Source organism: Daktulosphaira vitifoliae, unplaced genomic scaffold (assembly GCF_025091365.1).
Source record: "Daktulosphaira vitifoliae isolate Bord-2020 unplaced genomic scaffold, ASM2509136v1 Scaffold_129, whole genome shotgun sequence".
Taxonomy (NCBI): Eukaryota; Metazoa; Arthropoda; class Insecta; order Hemiptera; family Phylloxeridae; genus Daktulosphaira; species Daktulosphaira vitifoliae.
Window position 1 is genome coordinate 12,870 of NW_026099698.1, and position 14,766 is coordinate 27,635.

The 14,766-nt window shown below is 26.1% G+C and overlaps 1 long non-coding RNA gene across 2 annotated transcripts; it reads right to left on the reverse strand.

Moving 5' to 3' along the window:
* Window positions 1–10,115: 10,115 nt before the first annotated feature.
* Window positions 10,116–11,358, reverse strand: LOC126909121 (uncharacterized). Of its 2 annotated transcripts, XR_007704933.1 has the most exons (4): window positions 11,140–11,358; window positions 10,634–10,920; window positions 10,396–10,542; window positions 10,116–10,328 (listed from the first exon to the last, which is right to left on the reverse strand). It is a non-coding gene; the product is annotated as an uncharacterized LOC126909121 (long non-coding RNA). The 2 variants fall into 2 exon arrangements; XR_007704932.1 differs by having other exon boundaries at window positions 10,396–10,920.
* Between the last annotated feature and the right edge of the window lie 3,408 nt (window positions 11,359–14,766).

Below are 14,766 nucleotides of genomic sequence, written 5' to 3' on the forward strand. Positions count from 1 at the left end.
ATTGGTTAGTCAATTAAACTTAAAAGGACACATGCTCAACCTATTATTCTACTATTTTAAGTTAATATTACATACAGGTGTTGGTGTTTTGTATCTATCATCTCCCATAATAATGTGGTTTATTAGAAAAATCATCAATATAAAAATATAAATAAAATAAACTTTCAAGTGTTAAATATCTATTACACAAATGGCTGGCATTGTTGACGATCATACGCGAACACGTGGCCCGTATTCCCGCGTAATATGAAGTATTGTATTTCCAAATAACAAACAAGCGCTTACGTTTTTATTTTATTCATTTTCCAAAATTCCTTCATTTCTCTCTCAATTATGAATGTATTTGACAAAATATCCATTCATTTAAGATTTATGTTGAATTTAATAACTGCTATACACTTAACATTAATTCATTTGTACACCATAATTTTATCATAACATACATCACTTGTTGATTGTCTGTTTTGCATTATTATTATTATTATTAATTTTTTTTCTCTTTTTCTGCACACTAATTTTTTTTACTCAATCACAATAAAATTAAACTGCGTAATTTCATTATCACACACTAATAAACGCATTCATTTACTAATTTTTATTCATTCTTTATTTATTTTCTCTTCTGTCTCTTCAATAATTATTTATTTATTTATTTATAACAATGTTCCCTTGAAAGAATATTACTTTTAAAAAAACTCTTCCTAGCAACCTACAACATCACTAAATTTGCATTTACAATGTGTGAATCAATTGTAAGTACTGCATCATCAGCAGGGTAATAATATGCATTCGGTTGGAGTTTTAAATTATTAGGTGCCGTCTTCAACAGTGTTACCCACTACTTATTACATAAATAACATTAACAACGCGTTGAATAAGTAATTTACAATTAAATTGACACAAACACTTTAGTACCCAGCGATGACTACCAGGCAAATGATGCAAATAAATTACATGCTGGTTATTCGAAACTATTATCACAATAAGGTAACACTCTTTGACGTTATAATAGATAAGATCCATTCAGCTTGCAACGTGTTTTCTCGCTAAGGTCCTAAAAGTTGGCTATACCTAAACGGGGCCACGCTGGTCCTGTATAATTTATATCCCACTAAAAGGGTCGTTCGCGATATCGTGATCAAATAAATATAGACTCTCAACTAACAACGATAACAAGCATTTATTTCTATTTAATATTATTAAAATACAACCTGACTGGATCTTTAGAGATCCAGTAAGCNAAAATACAACCTGACTGGATCTTTAGAGATCCAGTAAGCGATGGCAGCCAGTGTACACAACCCGAAATAATAATAATAAGTAAACAATAATAGTATTTAATTTAGTAACCACAATAATATTGTCCGAGTTAAGTTATCAGATCATAAAGGTAAGTTGCAGCAAGCATGGTAAAATGTCGATTGCCTTCGTTATATTTTTAATTAATTTAAGAAAAGTGTGATTTTGGTTTTGTAAGAACATTTATTACTATGTTCTTACCACTTATATTACACACGTTTTATTTCTTTTTATTTAATTCGTAATACAAATTAATTAACATAGAGGGAGATGCTGATGTGACAATTCTACTCGTCTGTAGCCCGGAGCTACTGACATCGAACTAACAAAGGGCAGTTGTGTTTGAGTGGCCGTTATAGATATAGTTTTCAATATTACTTTCGTCTTATTTATATTATTTATAACTTAACTTGTTTTATTCAACCCAACCGTCTATCGCCAATTGTCATCATAGCCAACGAACTCCGTCTCACTTGGATATACCTACTAACCAACTGTACTAGGATTCAGGTCAGACGTATTGTACATTACATATAACTTATATTTACTGAACATCTAAAATATACCTTTACTTTGTCGTTGACATAAAACAATAGTCTAATTTTATTTAATAATCTATCCCCTGTAACTAAGGTACACGATTGCCTGTGTCTCCTTCAGGCAATAAAAACTCATTTAAAGAGATAGGGACGATATTTGGGCAGACGCCGGGTAGCTTCCGATTCTTGGTTTTGACCAAGATCCTCAACTATTAAACAAGCCCCTAACAGTTTATTTACATCCGCGCCCCACATACTCATAGATCAGTCGTAGAGTCGTTAGTGCTAATCAGGTACTAGTATAGTTGTTAATAGTTAATGTTGGTGAAAGACGCATAATCTGTCCGTAACAAGCACCAGAAAAAAAGGTATATATACCTCATAACAATTATAGGGAAATTGAAATTCATTCTTAATACTAATATCATACTTTAAGAATATCTATAATATTTATTTTTTCACACCAAATTATATTTTTATATAACATATTTTTCTTACATTTTTTTTTAGGTCAATGTCCCTTAGCCTCTAATTATGTCTTTACTACTAAATGTACTAGATTTTTAAATTCATCAAATCTCATTTGTGTTTTTACCCACCAAAAAATATTGATTACATAAATTATAATGTACGAGAAATTTAGTGTTTTTAATAAAAAAAAAACGCAGTTATTAATATAAATATTATTTGACTATGTAAAATAAAAATAAAAAAATTCTGTTCTTAGATTAAAGATACCACTAAAATTATCACAATTCAATAGCCTTGTAAAATAATTGTGAATGTATCAATTTATTTAAGATACATATAACAAATGACTTTTTTATAGCAAATGTTAAAACTCGTACATGCGACATTTCTTTCTGAAAATGTTAGCATAGTACAGCCAGTTTTTTTTTACATTTGCAAATTTATAGCGCGTACTAGTGACATAACTGTCTCGATATATCAAACTATGTACAGCCCGCTATTTTTATATTATAAGATTAAAGTCATCGTTTGTTTTGAAAGTGTAATATAAATTAAAACAAACTTTCATATATCAATATGACTTTTTATAGGCAGTTCTCAAAATCAAATTCATATGTATATATACAGAGTTTTCAGTAAATAAGGAAACAAGCCAATTGTTCCAACAATGAGAACAATATAAAGCCGTTCGCTTACTTACTGAAAACTCTATATATAATACAATATACAAAATATAATATATATATATGTATATAAAGGTTATGATAAAAAAAGAGGTATCTATAATTAAAGAACCAACATTTTTGTTTAAATTTCATATAGTCAAATAATATTTTCAATCAATTAATGTTATTAAATGTACTAGATTTTTAAATTCATCATATCTTATTTGCGTTTTTACCCACAAAAAAATATTGATTACATAAATTATAACGTACGAGAAATTTAGTGTTTTTAATAAAAAAAAAACGCAGTTATTAATATGAATATTATTTGACTATGTAAAATAAAAATAAAAAAATTCTGTTCTTAGATTAAAGATACCACTAAAATTATCACAATTCAATAGCCTTGTAAAATAATTCTGAATGTATCAATTTATTTAAGATACATATAACAAATGACTTTTTTATAACAAATGTTAAAACTCGTACATGCGACATTTCTTTCTGAAAATGTTAGCATAGTACAGCCAGTTTTTTTTTACATTTGCAAATTTATAGCGCGTACTAGTGACATAACTGTCTCGATATATCAAACTATGTACAGCCCGCTATTTTTATATTATAAGATTAAAGTCATCGTTTGTTTTTTAAGTGTAATATAAATTAAAACAAACTTTCATATATCAATTTGATTTTTATAGGCAGTTCTCAAAATCAAATTCGTATATATATATACATATATACACAGAGTGTTCAACAAGTAAGAAAACAAGCCAATTGTTCCAACAATGAGAACAATATAAAGCCGTTCGTTTACTTACTGAAAACTCTATATATAATACAATATACATAATATAATATATATGTATGTATAGGTAATGATAAAAAAAGAGGTACCATTAACTAAAGAACAAACTTTTTTGTTTAAATTTCATATAGCCAATTAAGATTTTCAATCAATTAATGTACATCACTTTTTATCTAAGATATCAAATCTCGTATATAACAATTTATATATTCAACATTTTTTATTTTGGATAGAAAGTCTAAAGTAGTCTAAACTGTAGTGAAGTGTATCCCAAAAATCTAATACATACAGTAGTATAGGCGCAACTAGTAGCTATGAGATATTGACCTCACAAAAATTGTAGGATATATGTGTACTTAAATAAAAATATTCTTTAGGGTGAGTAATTAATAATAACACCCACTGAAATTTTATTCTAGATGTGCCTTTAGAAAAGTTCCAGCGAAATGGTAAACCAGATTAGATTTAAATTTAACAGTGATATAAATTACTATTGTAATACGTTTCAATACAAATTGCGTCATTGTTTAAAATTTAACGTACATTCCATGAAACATTGAATACTAGCTAATATAATTAATTAATTCGTATGAATCAGAAGAAAAAAATTAATCTTATTAAAAGGTATAAAATAGGTCAAATTTACTATAAAATGTCATTGTGTATTAAATGTCATTATTATTATTCATTAATAATTTAGTAATGACACTTGTAAAAGCTTAAGTGATATTTGTCAAAACTATNACACTTGTAAAAACTTAAGTGATATTTGTCAAAACTATTAATTTTCGTCGTAACAACAAATGTTTCAAATAAACTATCAAAAATATCATAGCCAGTAGTCCGACCTTTACATAGTAATTTTAAAATCTCAGACGAAACTATAGCTAAGTTATTTAAAGGAATAGGAAATAATCATTTTTGAGCTTGCTTCAAATATTATATACTAAAATAAATATGTGGCGGTCGAATGTTCTAGAGANATCATTTTTAGCTTGCTTCAAATATTATATACTAAAATATATAGTTAGTTTTCTATTTTATTCTTTCACGCAAATGTTCTAGTAGATCATGACTATTAGTAAGTTTAGTACAGATCTATTTTAAATGAACCCTTTTATCCACACCCCGCCAGAGATAATTTAATTTCTTTAATAGTAACTTAATCACAAAGGGTCACAAATTTGGGACCAAAAAAAAAAAAGTTAAATTGACATCTTTGCACCTGTTTATTTAANCAGCGAGAGACGAAGCGCGTTTAAGACAGAATGCGTAAGTGATTGACTGATCGACTGATTGACTGGAGCGACGACCTTGCCCTTAAATAGTCAGGGGAATCTTCTAGAAGCGGCGGCGGCCGAACATTCTAGAACATTCGACCGCCACATATAGTTAGTTTTCTATTTTATTCTTTCACGCAAATGTTCTAGCAGATCATGACTATTAGTAAGTTTAGTACAGATCTATTTTAAATAAACCCTTTTATCCACACCCCGCCAGAGATAATTTAATTTCTTTAATAGTAACTTAATCACAAAGGGTCACAAATTTTGGACCAAAAAAAAAAAAGTTAAATTGACATCTTTGCACCTGTTTATTTAAAAAAAAATAAGTTATGTTGTGTATATTTAACGGGAGATATGCAACCGAATGTACTCTATCATGTATATGATGGAACACACCGGATACCTTGTACTCTAAAAAAATCGAAAAGGCAATTTGTAATCTCAAAAAATTATTCCAGACAATGTACAATCGTGTGAATTTAGAATAAAACCTGTTTATGGTTTTTTAATTTTGTGTACTTATTAAATGATCTTGAAAANTTTTTAATTTTGTATACTTATTAAATGATCTTGAAAAATATTATATTTATACAATTCCATAAATTCCCCCTGCAGTGGAAGAAGGCCAGGTTGGTGTTTCAAAGACAGAGTGATAAACTCGAGGGATTCCCCTCATCATACCGACTTCTTCGTGTGTTGGACGATCTGAGGAAGATCCTCAAGAGGCTGTTGGTTACTCGGCTCGAAATCAATCTGATCAACGTTGACGGACTGGCCGAAGGCTAATTTGATTTCATGAGAGGACGTCCACGGACGACGCGACTTCCTTCTTTAAAGCAAAGAACGGATAGGGCTTCGGAGCGGCAATGTACATAGACATACGAAACGCGTTAAACTCAGTGCGATGGTCACACATCCTCGAAGAGCTGAACGCATTTCGGGATACTCTGTGCATCATTCGAATGATCCAGTTTTACTTTAGGGGCAGCGTCATCACTTACGAGAGCGCCGCACGAACAGCTGAAAGGTAAGTTCTATAATGCAATATATTGTGTATTAAAATGCAAAAATTGATCACCAACAATATCATTATTCTGTTGGTGGTGTCCAAATTAGGTGAGCGACGGCAGCGAGTGTACACAACCCGAAATAATAATATTTAATTTAGTAACCACAATAATACTGTCAGAGCTACGTTATCAGATCAATAAAGGTAAGTTGCGGCAAGCGTGGTAAAATGTCGATTGCCTTCGTTATATTTTTAATTAATTTAAGAAAAGTGTGTAATTGGTTTATTTACATCCGCGCGCCACATACTCATAGTACAGTCGTAGAGTCGTTAGTGCTAATCAGATACTAGTATAGTTGTTAATAGTTAATGTTGGTAACTAAATTTGATATATTTTTTTAACTATACTAATGATCCATACTAAATAAAAATTTTAATTCGTCCTAAACTAGGTCCGACACGAATACAGAACTTCTTGGGCACATTCTTAATGAGACGTCTTACAATAGTGATTTTAATCACTGTTAAATTTAAATCTAAACGGGTTTCCACTATCCCGGCATCTTTCCATTGTTACAACTAAAGTAGAACCTTAGGTATTTGTTATTATTATTTTTTCACACCAAAATATATTTTTATTTAACACATATTTTTCTTACATTTTTTTTTTAGGTCAATGTCCCTTAGCCTCTATGTCTTCACTACTAAATGTACTAGATTTTTAAATTCATCAAATCTCATTTGCGTTTTTACCCACCAAAAAATATTGATTACATAAATTATAATGTACGAGAAATTTAGTGTTTTTAATAATAAAAAAAAAACGCAGTTATTAATATAAATATTATTTGACTATGTGAAATAAAAATAAAAAAATTCTGTTGTTAGATTAAAGATACCACTAAAATTATCACAATTCAATAGCCTTGTAAAATAATTGTGAATGTAATAATTTATTTAAGATACATATAACAAATGACTTTTTTATAGCAAATGTTAAAACTCGTACATGCGACATTTCTTTCTAAAAATGTTAGCATAGTACAGCCAGTTTTTTTTTACATTTGCAAATTTATAGCGCGTACTAGTGACATAACTGTCTCGATATATCAAACTATGTACAGCCCGCTATTTTTATATTATAAGATTAAAGTCATCGTTTGTTTCGAAAGAATAATATAAAATAAACAAACTTTCATATATCAATATGACTTTTTATAGGCAGTTCTCAAAATCAAATTCATATGTATATATACAGAGTTTTCAGTAAATAAGGAAGCAAGCCAATTGTTCCAACAATGAGAACAATATGAAGCCGTTCGCTTACTTACTGAAAACTCTATATATAATACAATATACATAATATAATATATATGTATGTATAGGTTATGATAAAAAAAGAGGTACCATTAACTAAAGAACAAACTTTTTTGTTTAAATTTCATATAGCCAATTAAGATTTTCAATCAATTAATGTACATCACTTTTTATCTAAGATATCAAATCTCGTATATCACAATTTATATATTCAACATTTTTTATTTTGGATAGAAAGTCTAAAGTAGTCTAAACTGTAGTGAAGTGTATCCCAAAAATCTAATACATACAGTAGTATAGGCGCAACTAGTAGCTATGAGATATTGACCTCACAAAAATTGTAGGATATATGTGTACTTAAATAAAAATATTCTTTAGGGTGAGTAATTAATAATAACACCCACTGAAATTTTATTCTAGATGTGCCTTTAGAAAAGTTCCAGCGAAATGGTAAACCAGATTAGATTTAAATTTAACAGCGATATAAATCACTATTGTAATACGTTTCAATACAAATTGCGTCACTGTTTAAAATTTAACGTACATTCCATGAAACATTGAATACTAGCTAATATAATTAATTAATTCGTATGAATCAGAAGAAAAAAATTAATCTTATTAAAAAGTATAAAATAGGTCAAATTTACTATAAAGTGTCAATGTGTATTAAAAGTCATTTGTTTTTATATTAATTGTAATTTTGTATAAACAAGAATACTAGCAAGTAGTTATGTTGTAAAAATTATTGATATTAGATAGCAAAGGCAATATTTTAAAACTAATGTCATCAAAGGCCTGTCTCTTTTTCTATTTTCTTCAATGACATTTTTATTAATACAGAATATTATAATTAAAAGAAAGTATATTCTACATGTATATTAAATCAAAAGTTTAAAAATGTAATGTTTTATATTGAATAAACGAATAAAGTTCTGTTAAAAATAGGAATGTCATAATATTAAAATAAAACTGCAAACATTTCATTTAATTCAAAATTGTTGTACTCATTTGAAAAAACAATATTGACATACATACAAGGCATTCGAGATGAACTTAAAAATTATTACATAGCTAATAATTTTAGAGTTTAAATATAAAATTATTAAAAAACATCTTGGATAATCTATCAGCCAAATTGAATTATTAAATCTAGCCTTCATTTGATATAATATTTCTTACAACTTTTCTGAATTACATTCAATTATGTTAATAATATATTAAATAGTTTGTTATAATTAAAAAACCAAATGATAAATTAATTATTATTAAAAGTATACAGAAAAAATATTCACCTATAAAAGTTGAATCTCAATATTTTTTCCAAGAGAAATAGAATGGCCAACGTTAAATCTGAGAGATAATTTATCGATTTTATAAAACATTTTTGGAAGAAAAATAGTAAGCCATTACATAAAGTACCAATTGTCTTATGAAAAAATTCATATTATAATATTGGGTACGTATCAGATTTTGGATAATATCACAAAAATTAATCACTAAAACTAATAATTTACCAATGTTCAAACTTTTTTATTCAAATAATACTAAAATAAAAAAATTTAATTGTACCTCATTGAATATATACACAATTTTTCAACAGTAAATTATTAAAAAATAATAAAATTTTGTAATACAAATCATAACTATTTAAAAATAAGATTTCTGTATTATTCTTGACCCTCTTCATAAATTATTATTGTTAGTAATCATAACTATTAATACTAATATACAAATAAAGTATACAATATAACTAGGAAATAAAACAAAAAAATATTTTTTCATTTTGATGAACGGTTTTTAAAATATACATGATAAATAAACAGCAATTATTTAATAATTTAACCAATGTATTTTTACAATAATAAAATGTTATATTTTTATAATGACATTTTCTCTGGATAAAGTTTAATTATTAAAAAAAAATTCCTTGATAAATATCTGTATTTTTAGTAATTTATTGAATTTTCAAATATTTTAGAATATTTGATTAAATGTACTTACTTGGGATAAATTTGAAAGTTAACCAACAAAGAATATTTATCGTACTGCATTTTATAACTATTGAAAATTGTATTTTAATTTTAATTTTATTAAAACACATTGAATCAACATATAAGACATAATGTACATCCCATCAAACATTGATCACTTGCTAATAAAAATAATCATTAATAATATAATTAATTAACCTGTATAAACGAGAAAAAAGATAATTAATTTTTTTAAAAGGTATAAAATAACACAAATTTACTAAGAAAATGTCTGTTTTTTAAAAGTCGTTTGTTTCTATGACAACTGTAATTTTGAATAATCAAAAATAATTTACAGAATACTATTACAGAAATTACCAATTTTAATATAAAAAAATTTACATAAATTGGATAAAAACAATTGTGGTCTATAAATTATACCTTTTGCTTCATTGACATCTCTATCAGCTTTATTTTCTATTTCTCTTTTAAGTACAATACGAATACTCTTGAAACATTGTTTAATGGCTTCACAGGTTTTAAATTTACAAATCCATCTAGTATTACTAATTAGCCCATAGTTTTGTTTTTATATCCGAGTTTTTTTCCAATTCAACTAATTGACAATTCTTTGGGGAAGAGAAAAATTAACACATATATATTTAATCATGTTAAAAAACTTAGTTTCCTAAAATTTTTTAATATTTTAATAAAAAAAACACATTTTATTAATATTGATTTTTACTTGAATATTTTTTCAAATATCTGCAACCAAAAGATTTATTCTATGAACATACAATGAGTAAAAATCGCTTTTGAAAATTTAATTCTAATTTTTGATTGACTTCATTAAAGTAGCAGACATGATGTTAACATAAACATAGTATTGTGAAATTATTTGAGCTTTAGTATTTAATTTACAAGTTTTAAAATAATATAAAACATTTGTTCTTCTTTATAACATCTAAAAATAAAGCAAAAATTTTGTAGTAATATTAGTGTTTATTAATGCTCATTTTTAAATTTATTACCTTGCTTCATCAAAAAGTCTGTGTACTAATGTCTTCTATAATTGAATCTCTTATTCTGTTTGCACATATTTCAATTATTTAATTTTGAATATGGTGACTCGTGTGATTTGTTTCTTTGTTGAATATTTCAAAAAACTGAGGCATATGCTTGGAAAATAAAACACAAGTTTCGTTGAAATTTCCCAAGAAAAATTATTTATTAAGAAATTAATAATTATATCTTCTTAGTTTTAATTACTTATTATTAGGTGATTAGATTACTTAAATTAGTTCCCAACGTTGATTTAATGATGAATTATTTTTATTGTGTCGGGCCATTCTTTGGATACTCAATAAATTGTTATGTCAATTATACTTTTCATATATTTCCTATTAGCAGCAACTTCTAGTTTAGATTGAGTTATTAGCTGGGTATGAACAGTGTCAGTTTTTTAACAGTTATTTACAAGTTAAATGACTTTTTGTACTAGAATGAGTATCATGCTTTGTTAGTTTTCCATTTTTAAGACCTCTAGATCCACATAACTCAAAAATATAAAAAACAAATAAGTTAATTTTTGAACAATAATTATGTCATACACAAAAATATTCAACCTACTAAAATAAAGGATTGAAGCCATGGTTTTGTTAATGGAATTAGCTAAATATAATTCATTAGCTATTAATAATAGGCTTAATAGCAATTAAAATATATATTTAATAAACAATATAAATACTATGCTGTTAGTTATATACATGATTTACCTCTAATATGGATCTTTTTGGACCAGACTGTAAATTACCTAAATCAAATTCCGAGTTGCTTGTAGATTATGTAATATGGTTTTTAATTATTTCTTACTTCATTAGAGTCACCGCTGTTTCAGGATTTTTCATTAAATATAAAAAATAATTTTGAATTCGTTATTTTATCAACAAATTAATATAAAAGTAAAAAAAATAACAGTTCTGCTACAATACAGATTTATTTCTCCATGTAGAAAAAGTGCAAATTCACAATGATAACGAGCAGATAGTATTCCACAGCTAAAAATAGAATTTGTTGAAATAGTGTNCCTAAACATAGAATTTGTTGAAATAGTGTACAATATATTATTAAAGTCAATATATTGCACAGGCCAAAGAATGTTAACATTAGCATTATCTATGTTACTTCTACCACAGATTATATAAATGATATACTATTAATATTTTACAGCGTATAGATGCTGATATTTTGAAATGGTAAATTCGTTTGACAATGATATAACAATACAATTATATTTGACTACTTATGCTAGTAGACGAATATTCGGTATTCGCCTTATGTGCGGCAATTAGACAAATAATTGGAACCAAGCTTAACATAAAATTTTTTTAAATACAATATGTATTTTGGTAAACATATAAAATGATGTCTAAAAAGGTATTTAAACGTGAGAGTACAATTTTTTTAAAAATACGGGCATTAATCGCTCTATTTAAAACACCCCTGCATTTAAATTGAACTATGTTTACCATGACTAAAAATATTTGAAGAAGAACAAAAGAAAATTGATGGACTAGTATTAACACTAAAGTAATTTCAGAGACAAGATGGGCGAGTCATAAACGTGCAGTAGACTCGATGTAAATAAACTTGCCAGAAATTGTTGAAACTCATTACAGTGAATTGCTGATAGAGAATTTCTCAATATAAAATTAAAAATTATTTCAGTAGCACAAGGATTACTCTTTCAAATGGTGAATTTTAAACTTAATTTAATGGAAAAATATATTTGGAAAAGCTTATATTTTACCAAATTATTTACTAAGTTCTAAAATTGATTTAATAACTGCACATGATATGGTTTCAACATGTTTTTTACATATTTCATCTTTCAGAAATGAGGAACATTTTTAAAAAATAAAATGTAGTGCAAATGAATCGTGTGAATAGTTTGGAGGCAAAAATGACTTTGAGCAAGAACGTATTAAATTTGGATAAATTGAGCATTGAGCACATTGTAAAACAAAAAATTAACTATAATAATGTTATAAATACATTTACTTAACTACTGGAAAAGCGCAGAAAAATTATGTAGAGTTCTATGCTTTTACAATATTTATTTTGTACTACTTTTATTTTTGTATATTATGATAAAAATAAAACTTAATTCAGGTGTGAATTATTTTTGTATTGGATTAGAATTTAAAATAATATCCTTTGTGGAAATGAAAGCAGTCATTGAAAACTAAAATTAAATAAATTTACTGTAACTATAAATTTAAAAACTAAAATAGGTAATAAATATTTGTAAATCTACTAAAAATTAATTAAATATTTCTAGTAATTTTTTTAGTTGAATATCAATTTGAATGTAACAAATAAAAATAGCATTATTACTTTATACCTAACCTAAAGTTAGTTTTGAATCTTATTTAATAATTATTAGCTATAACTTATGTCATTTAGTTATATTGAGTGTTGGTATAAAAGTGTGATATAAATGTTTTTGTTACTAAATATAAAACTATTAATAATCATATTTCATTGAAATATAACACGAAAATATTATTTTAAAAAACATAAGCATGTATAGGGCTGACAGCAACAATAAACTAAAATAATAATAGTGGAGACATTGCATAGTAGGGTCCAGTATAGATTTAATCTGACAGTGATTAAAATCACTATCATAAGAAACGCTTCGATGCAAATCTGTAGATAGTGTTTAATTTTAAAAAATTGATGGATAATTGCAAAAGCAACATCAACTTCTATTAAAATAAAATACAAAACCCATAATTATCANTTTCTATTAAAATAAAAAACAAAACCCATAATTATCATATAAAAATAGTATATTTTTCAATATGGTAGCCATTTGCGTATAGAAGATAGATCGTCGTGACAAATTTTTTTTTTCATTTTGTAGTACATAAAATAAGCTTTAATTTTATATATGTTTAAAGGACGCAGTATTTCCGGAACATTTTCAAAAATTAAGTTGAAAAAGTTATTTTTTGTAAAAAAGTTACTATTTTAAATCCTCCCAGTGAGCAGAATAAGTGTTAGATTTTCAAAAAAAATTATATCAAATGAAAGGGAAATATCTAAGGTTTCAATACAAAAAAATATTATTTTTATTTGTTCATTTTTGAAAAAGTTATGGCAGTTTTAAGTACAAAAAACATCCCGATAAAATGTAATTTTTATCGCAAACATTACATTTTTTTTTAAATTTTCGACAGCCATTTGCACATAGAAGATAAGATGTCGGGACAAATTTTTTTTTTTCATTTGATAGTATATAACATAACCTTTGATTTGATATATGTTTAAAGGACGCAGTATTTCCGGAACATTTTCAAAAGTTCAGTTGAAAAAGATCTATGTTTTTTACAATATTTTAAGTTTTGAACGCCCCCTATATAAGGGGAAATTGTCCAATTTTAATAAAAAGTATGTCAAATGAAAGATGTACTTATAATGTATTTAGAAAAAAAAAATTTGTGCTGATATATACATTTTTCAAAAAGTTATAGCATTTTTAAGTTGAAAATTTAAAATCGAAAATCGAAAATTTTAACACAAAAATAGTGTTTTTTTAACTACGGCAGCCGTTTAAATGTAGAAAAAAAAGTGTCGGGACAAATTTTTTTTTTTCATTTTGTAGTACATAAAATAAGCTTTAATTTGATATATGTTTAAAGGACGCAGTATTTCCGGAACATTTTCAAAAATTAAGTTGAAAAAGTTATTTTTTGTAAAAAAGTTACTATTTTAAATCCTCCCAGTGAGCAGAATAAGTGTTAGATTTTCAAAAAAAATTATATCAAATGAAAGGGAAATATCTAAGGTTTCAATACAAAAAAATATTATTTTTATTTGTTCATTTTTGAAAAAGTTATGGCAGTTTTAAGTACAAAAAACATCCCGATAAAATGTAATTTTTATCGCAAACATTATATTATTTTTTAAATTTTCGACAGCCATTTGCACATTTTGAAGATAAAATGTCGGGACAAATTTTTTTTTTTTATTTAATAGTATATAACATAACCTTTGATTTGATATATGTTTAAAGGACGCAGTATTTCCGGAACATTTTCAAAAGTTCAGTTGAAAAAGATCTATGTTTTTTACAATATTTTAAGTTTTGAACGCCCCCTATATAAGGGGAAATTGTCCAATTTTAATAAAAAGTATGTCAAATGAAAGATGTACTTATAATGTATTTAGAAAAAAAAAATTTGTGCTGATATATACATTTTTCAAAAAGTTATAGCATTTTTAAGTTGAAAATTTAAAATCGAAAATCGAAAATTTTAACACAAAAATAGTGTTTTTTTAACTACGGCAGCCGTTTAAATGTAGAAAAAAAAGTGTCGGGACAAATTTTTTTTTTT